Here is an 8,942-nt window from a genome sequence, read left to right as displayed (position 1 = left end):
GCATAGTTCCAAATTGCTCTCCAGAGTGGTTGGCTCATTTCATAACTCCACCAACAATGTATTAGTGTCCCAATTTTCCCACATTCTCTCCAACATTTGTCATTATGTTTTCCTGTCATTTTAGCCAATCTGAGAGATGTGTAGTAGTATCTCAGAGTTGTCTTAATTTGCATTTCTCTGATTAATAGTGATTTAGAGCACTTTTCATATGACTAAATGTAATAGGCTGAAACTGAGCAGATGCACTTGGACAGCCATACATTTAAGGCTAATTACTTGTTGGACAATACTCTATTAGCATATGCTTGGAAAATAGCCCGCCCCACTATTCTGTGCTGGCTTGATCTGTTGGTGTATAGAGATATTTGGAGGAGGGAATTAGAGGGTGGAGTAAGACAAGTGAATGTGACTCCTGGAGGAGTGAGGAAGAGGAGATTCCTGTGTCCATTCTTCTCAATTCAACCAAGAATAAAGACCAAGGATTTTTGCTTATCCTGACTCCAGCTGATTCTGAAGTATGCAGGGTGTTAACTCGGTTTCCACAGTTGGTGCTCAATGTGTGGACCAAGGACCCTACTTTCACTGAATTCCCCAGTGACCAGGAAATTGAGTGAGTATTTTAATAGACAAACAGGGAACTTAGATTGTTAAGGGCTGAACTAGTAATCTTTTCTAGCTGAAATGAGGCAGATATTAGGAAAAGATTCTCCCCCACCCTCACCCCAAAGGAGATCTGAAGAAAGCATACTCAGACTGATAAAGAGATAGGGTTTAATTATGACTTGGGAGCAGATTGATGGATTCCTGGATACATTAGAATGTACGTCCTCTTGGTTCTTCAGTGAAGAAGATATAAGGATAGATAATTGGAAACTTGTAGGAGATCAACTATGTGAATATTATAATGGTTCCAATTCAATTTCCAAAGAAACATTCTATATATACAACATAATACAATTGACCTTTAAAAATCTTGCAAGTTCTAGAAAAAAGGAAAGTTTTCACAACAGCCAATTGAGGAAGGGTGAGGAAAAAGAGGACGACAAAAAACAGTTCAATGATCTTATCACCAGAGGGCATGGGGACTTAAATGAGGTTCAAGGGTGTGGTGATTTTCCCTCTCACCAGGCAGCTTCAATCCTGCCTACCTAGCAGATAATTGACATGCCCCCATCAACTCCACCTTCCAGGATAGAGTGAAAAGGAGTAGTGGGAGGGGCAGTGATACCACCAGCACCTCCCCCCCAGCAATCACCCCCTCTTATGAGTAGATTGCAAAAGGCAGAACTTAAAGCCACAGAGGAAGGGAAAGATATATCTGACTTGAAACTAGAAATATATCCTGTGATTCAACAGTTTAATTCTTCAGATCAAGAAAGTAGAAGATACACTCCTTTTGATACAGAAATCCTCAAAGACCTGAAAAAGGCTTGCACTCTTTATGGGGCTACATCAGCCTATGTTAGGATGTTATTACAGAATTTGGCTTTTGAAATTAACCTCTAATGAGTGGAAATCTATAGCAAGGGTATGCTTAGAACCTGGACAAAACTTGTTGTGGCTTTCTGAATATGGTGAGCTCTGCAGGATACAAGTCCAACAAGATAGTAAAAGTGGAGTTAATACTCCAATCACCTGTGACCAACTAATAGGTGTAGGTTCTTATGCAGAAATTTCAGTACAGATTAATTACTCCATAGCAGCATATGAGCAAATTGCTGCTGCTACTGTCAAAGCATGGGGTTCTCTCCACAATAAAAACAACAAGAGTGAGGCCTTCACAAAAATTGCACAAGGACCAAATGAACCCTTTGCTGAGTTTGTGGGACATTTGCAGACAGCTATCATATGAACTAATGGTGAAAATGCAGTAACAGACATTTTGATAAGGCAAATTGCTAAAGAAAATGCTAATGAGGTTTGTAGAAGAATTATGCTAGGACTAAGCAAGGATGCTGTAGAGGAGATCATAAGATGCTGTGCCACAGTGAGCACAAATGCCTTTTATAGCCAGGCTATGGTATAGACTTCCCAAGATCCCATCATGGGAAGACAATGTCCCTTCTGGCAAGGGACTTCCAGAGAGCTTCATCAATGCTTTCAGTGTGGTAAAGTAGGGCATCTGAAAGCTCAATATTGGCATAGAGACAGCATAAGAAAACAGGGTGGGAGAATAAGACCCAATATCCCATGTCCAAAATGCAACAGAGGCTTCCATTGGGTCTCAGAATGTAGACAGATTCAGGGAAATGGGATGAGGGGCCCAGCTCTAGGGCACAAGGCAAAAAATACTTGGGGCATGATGGCAGCTGATGCTACACCCAGAGAGTGCCTAGAAGTCCAGTACCCAGACATGACCAATCAGCCAGGAAGCCATCTGATGGGAGAAAGGGATTATACAATCAATCATCCAGGAAGGGATTACTATTGGGGAGAATAGAGAATATGCAGCTGGAACAACTAAGATACCCCTTGGAGAAGTGAAATCTGTTCCTCTCCAGCCTATGGATCCCTTGCCTCCAGGGACAGTAGGCTTGACCATTTCACCTCCTGAAAGCACTTACAAAATAGTGTCCATCCATACACTGATGTGGGAAACTGGGAAATGTGTAGATAATATCCTAGTCACTAATACAGGTAGACAATGTATGACTTATCACCCAGGAGAAGTAGTAGCATCAGGTTTATTGATACAGACTCCTAATAAGCAATCTGGTGACAGTTGCCCAGATTCTGACTCCAAGCAACAAAATCCAGGAATATATTAGACAGCAGCTGTGACAGATGACCAACCTACGTTCACTATCTATATAAATGGCATACCTTTAGAAGGATTGGTAGACACTGGTGCAGATCATACAGTCATTAGAGGTGCCAACTGGCCACATCACTGGCCAAAAATTAAGGCAGACGCCTATATGTCTGGCATAGGAGGAGCAATAGCAGCTGAACTTAGTGCTACCCCTTTGAAATGGACTTTTGAAGGTGAAACAGGGATTTTTTTTTACTTCTTTTATAGTTGAAAAAAATCCCCATCAATCTGTGGGGAAGAGACATTTTATAACAATTAGGATTAAAAATGAGTAATTTGATTTTTTTAGGCAGGGCTGCTGTTGAAGGCCTGCCAACACTTTCACCTGTTCCTATCCAATGGAAAACTGATACACCAGTGTGGATAGAACAAGGCCCTTAGATAGCAGTAAAATTCAGGCCTTATTAGATATAATGCAGGAGCAACTTGACCAAAGACACTTACAATCTTCTTTAAGTCCTTGGAATTCCCCAGTATTTGTTGTAAGAAAGAAATCTGGAAAATGGAGGATGTTGACTGATTTAAGAAAGGTAAATGAATAGATGGAAACTATGGAAACTTCCATCTCCTACTCATTTGCCTAGAGAATGGCCTCTTTGGGTTATAGACATTAAGGATTGTTTCTATTCTATCCCTCTAGATAAAGGGGATAAGAAAAGATTTGCCTTTTCAGTGCCCAGCATTAACTTAGCTGAGCCTCATAAAAGATATGAATGGACAGTTTGCCACAGGGAATGAAAAACAACCCTACTATGTGTCAAATGTATATTGCTGCTGCTCTTACTCCAGTGAGAAAAGCACTTCCAAAAGCAATGTTATTACATTACATGGATGATATATTGGGATGGGCACCTGAGGAATAAATGTTAGAAGCATGTCTACAAAAGACCATGGAAACACTAAAGAACTACAAATTGCACATAGCTCCAGAAAAAATTAAAAGTCATGCTTCTTTTCAATATTTAGGATATGAAGTATACCCTAAGGTGCTTACAATCCAAAAACTTTCCTTAAGAATGGAGAAGCTAAACACTTTAAATGACTTTCAGAAATTGATAGGAGATATGCAATGGATGCGTTCAGTGTTAGGCTTGACAACCTATCATTTGCAACCATTATATGACATGTTAAGGGGAGACAGTGCTTTAAAATCACCATGTCAGCTTACAAAAGAAGCTCAAGAGGTTTTGAGAGAAGTTGAACTGGCTTTATCCAATATGGTTGAAAGAGTCATTCAAAAAAACCTTGGAAATATCAGTTTTTGCTGATGGGCAACCCACAGCTCAGATGTTATATTCCTAGTATAACAGGCACCCACAGCAGTCCTTCATCAAGGAGACAGTGTGATAGAGTGGGTGAACCTCCCAGCACAACCAGAACAAAGCCTTAATCCTTACCCAGTGCTTGTGGCTAGAATTTTATTGAAGGCTATTAAGCAAGCAGTACAATTATCTGAGATAAGACCTGACAAGATATACACCTTTTATACTAATACACAAATTAATGTGTGCTGTGAAACCATCCCAGAGTGGCAAATTTTATTAGCCATGGCTCCAAATTTTACACACAGGTCTCCATTAAAGATAACCAGACTTTTACATAATTGGCAATGGATTCTTGAAGAAAAGGTTTCTAAAGTTCCTCTTAAAGGACCAACTTTCTTTACAGATGCATCCAAACATAATATTTGTGCTATATACTCTCGTGACTTAATTGTAAAGAGAGTAGTCAGAACTCCTTTTCAGTCCACTCAGCACAATATATTGTATGTGATCATTCTAGCTCTTACTTATTATCCAGGAGATATAAATATAATATCTGATTCAGCCTATTCAGTAGGTGTGGTACAAAGAAATGCCACAGCCCAAATAAAATTTGTAGCCTCTAATATATATCAGCTCTTTAAGGAACTTCAAGAGCAAGTGAGAAAGCATCCAGGTAACAGTTATATCTTGTATGTCCACTCTCATAGGGGACTTTCAGGTCCTATTTTTGATGGTAATTCAAAGGCAGAAAGCCTTCTAAGCATGTTGGCCAATACTCCTTTATTTCAGGAAGCCTCCTCCAGGGAAGAACCTTCATGGTTTGAGACCCAATGAAATTTGGCAAATTGATGTGACCCATTATAAATCTTTTGGTCGTCTGTCTTTTATCCATGTTGTGGTAGACATCTTTTCAGGATTCATTTTTGCAATACCAGCAGCAAAAGAGACAGCCCAAATGGTCACTGAATTCATTATCCAAGCACAAGAAATAAAAACAGATAATGGACCTGCCTATACTTGTAAACATTTTGCACACTTTTATGCACAGTATAAGATTTTACACACTACTGGCATACCCTTTAATCCTCAAGGACAGGCAATAGTAGAGAGGAGAAATAGAGACATTAACATGCTCCTCCAAAAACAAAAGAAAGGAAGAGCCACAGGTAACCCTAGAGAATTTCTACATCTAGCTCTTTATACTATTAACTTCTTGATTTTTGACAAAGATGCACTGGCTCTGGCAGACAGGTTTTATAATCCACCGGAAGTGCAGTGTCCAGTGCAAGCAGCTCCACTATCTTTAGATAATTGCCTGGTGATGTAGAGAGACTCAGAAAGTGGCGAATAGAAGGGACCAGAGAGATTAACTGTTTGGGGGAGAGTATTTGCTTGTATCTCTACAGATGGAGAAGGAATCAGCCAATGAGCCGTATTCACCTTGTCCATTGGAGAGAGATGGAGCAGACCCTTGAAACAAAGGAGAAGACCCAAAAACATTGGGTGGTTCCATCACTGACTGTGCCCACCACTGAAATGAGCATGACAGTTATGGTGTTTGACTCATGGACATCACAAATTGTTGGACTTGAAAACCCTCAGGAATCATTGGATTCTCTAAGACATGATAAAATTGTTGTAGGACTTGAAAACCCTTAGGAATCATTGGATTCTCTGAGACATGATAAGACTGTTATAGGACTTGAAAGCCCTCAGGAATCATTGGATTTTCTGAGAAATGATAAGACTGTTGCAGGACTTCAAAATCTGCAGGAATCATTGGATTCCCTAATATATAAAAAGACTATTTCAGGACTTCAAAACTTTGCGGGGATCATTGAATTCCCTGACACATGAAGCAATGGACAATAAATTGGTTTTGGACTATTACTTGGCTGCTGAAGAAGGCATATGTGTGACTGTTGTTTACATACCCTCCATCTAGGACATCTACAACACCATGTTGATTCATATTGTTTGTTATATCACTACTTGCATGTACAATTCATGTTTATTACTCCACATTGAGCCTGCACTGACTGTGGGAAGAGTCATCACTAATAGCTTCTGTGTTATTGCTATGTGCTTGTGTAATACCTCCCATGCTGATGGGTTTGTGTGTACCTGTTTCTAATAAGACCCTTCAGCCCAGAAACCCACTAGAAATCCCCATTTCCCTTTGGTGCTTTTCATCTCCCTTCCTGAGATGTCAGGGAGGATGTGATCATCTCCTTTTTAGTGCTTTCACCTTCCTTCCTAAGAAGTCGGGGGAGGGAAGAAGGAGGGGGTGATCACTTCCTTTTTGTGTTTTTACCTCCTTTCCTGAGAAGTCAGGGAGGGCTTGACCAACTGTGTTCCAAAACAAAAGAAAGTGGGAGATGTAATGGACTGAAGCTGAGCAGATTCACTTGGACAGCTGAACATTTAAGGCTAATTACTTATTGGACAATACTCTATTAGCATATGCTTGGAAAATGGCCTGCCCCACTATTCTGTGTTGGCTTGATCTGTTGGTGTGTAGAGAGATTTGGAGGAGGGATTTGAGGGTGGAGTAAGACAAGTAAGTGTGACTCCTGGCCCAGTGAGGAAGAGGACATTCCTGTGTCCATTCCTCTCATTTCAACCAAGAATAAAAACTAAGGATTTTTGCTTATCCTGACTCTGGCTGATTCTAAAGTATCCAGGGTGTTAACTCAGTCTCCATAACTAGAAATTGTTTTAATTTTTTCATCTGAAAATGATCTGTTCTTATCCTTTGATCATTTAGAGGATCAACTTTGTAGAGCTACAGTTGTGATTAGGGATGAAATCCAGGGAGGAAAATTCATCTCTTCTTACTCTTAGTTCTTAAAAGAACCATTTTTCCCCCTGAGAAATTTAAGATATTTAGCTAAAGACCATAATCAATAGGAAAGAATGTGGGGAACAGAATGATAGACCCTGAGAACAAAATGGGATTTCCTTAGGGATCTACTTTACATTTAGAAGTAATTGGTCAATTTCCTTTATTGATTGAATAACCTGAATTAAAAAGATAGTGCATTCCTTGGCTACAGAAGTAGTAGCTGTTGGTCAAAAAGGGTGCATTACAGGAATAGTCATAAAAGCATTTGGGAGAGAATATGAAAGCTTCCATTCTGCTTTTATTCTGCTAAGGGAGCATGTGAGCTAGCTTCAATTGAACAAAGGGACAGATTAGTTTCAGAGAGATCTGAGATGGGAAAGGACAGCTTCCCTGTTAATGGGGAATAGTTGGGATTCCATCTTGGCTATTTTGTAGCAACACCGAAGTTTGAGTTTTCAAGAAGAGGGTATGGTAGTATAATAGAAGAGAAAACTTTCCCAGTAGCAACTGAAAGTCACAATCAATGTGATAAATCAATTCCCCGGGAACCTATTAAGCAAAGTGTTGTTATATTACAGCTTTCTTTTATCTAGCTTGGTATCAAGGAAGAAAAAGGTAGCAGAAACAGAATTATAGGTCCGAAAAATGAATCCCTTCGTCCCTGCATCATATTTGGCAAATAGTCATCCAGCCTTTGCTTGAAGACCCCCAGAGAAGGCAAATTGATACCTCCTGAGTCAAACTGTACAGCCACTATTGGTTAACTCTTCCCTGAGTCAGTCACTTTGAAACTCCCCCTCATTATTCCTAGTTCTGAGGCTAAGTTAAATAAGTCCTTCAAATAATGAGACAATTATGATGCCCTATTATCTCACACTATTATCTTACCTCCATACCCAGTTCCCAATCTCCTCTTCCCTAGAGTAAAAATCTCCAATTCCTTCATTCCTAGTAAATATTTGATAAATGATACTTTATCAGTCAATAAACATTTATTAAATATCTATTACATATCAGACACAATACTAAATACTAGGAATATAAACACAAAACAACAACAACAAAATTCACAGGAAAATAACAGAATTTACAATCCAGTTGTAGATCATTAGATTGTAATTGTGTTGTAGATTGTGTATCTAAAGATAAATTGAGCAAAGCACTTTGTATTTTGTCTCATCTGAGTCTTCACAATCACTCCTGGAGAGACAGCTGCTTTAAATATTAGCCCGATATTTAGAGAAAGAGAACTGAAAAATTGGGGGTGGATTGGAATGCAGGGTCAGAAATAGTGAAATATGGGAAGGTTTAGATGACCGGAATAGATTAAGCAGAACAATTTACACAATATCATCAAGATCATTAACTTTGAAACACTTAAAAAAAAAAAAAGTTGATGGAATGATAAAGGGAGCCGTGATGAAGCATGTTACTCATTTCCAGTCCGAGGATGGCCTCAAGGGAAGTGCTTTTAAGGCTTGCAAACTCTAGATTGTGAGGTAGGTACTGCTGTTTTCCTTATTTACAATCGAAGGAACTGAGGCAAATGGGTCAAGATTTGCCAAGAGTCAGGCAGGTGCTAAAGTGTGGGGACATAGAATTCGAACTCAGATCTTCTTGATTCGACCAACAATCTATCCGTTGTAATTCCTCGAAGTCTCAATCTGACATCTATACAGTACCCACTATTTATATAGTGTGTATATGTGTGTGTATGTGTGTTATATATATGTCTGATGTCTATATAGTACCCACTATTTATTATAGTGCTTTTCTTAAAACAAATATTACCTCATTTGTTCCTCACAACTACTTCGGGAGCTGGGTGCTATTATTATCCCCATTTTACATATGGGGAAATTGAGGCAAACAGATTAAATGACTTGCCCAGGATCATATAGCTAAGTGTCTGAGGCTGAATTTGAATTCGGGTCTTCCTGATTCCAACCCATTGAGCCATCTGATGTCTATTTGTTATAAAGGTTTTTTTTTTTTTTTTTAATGAAAAGACGAATACTTG

Source organism: Antechinus flavipes, chromosome 4 (assembly GCF_016432865.1).
Source record: "Antechinus flavipes isolate AdamAnt ecotype Samford, QLD, Australia chromosome 4, AdamAnt_v2, whole genome shotgun sequence".
NCBI lineage: Eukaryota > Metazoa > Chordata > Mammalia > Dasyuromorphia > Dasyuridae > Antechinus > Antechinus flavipes.
Note: the sequence above shows the minus strand (reverse complement) of the source record.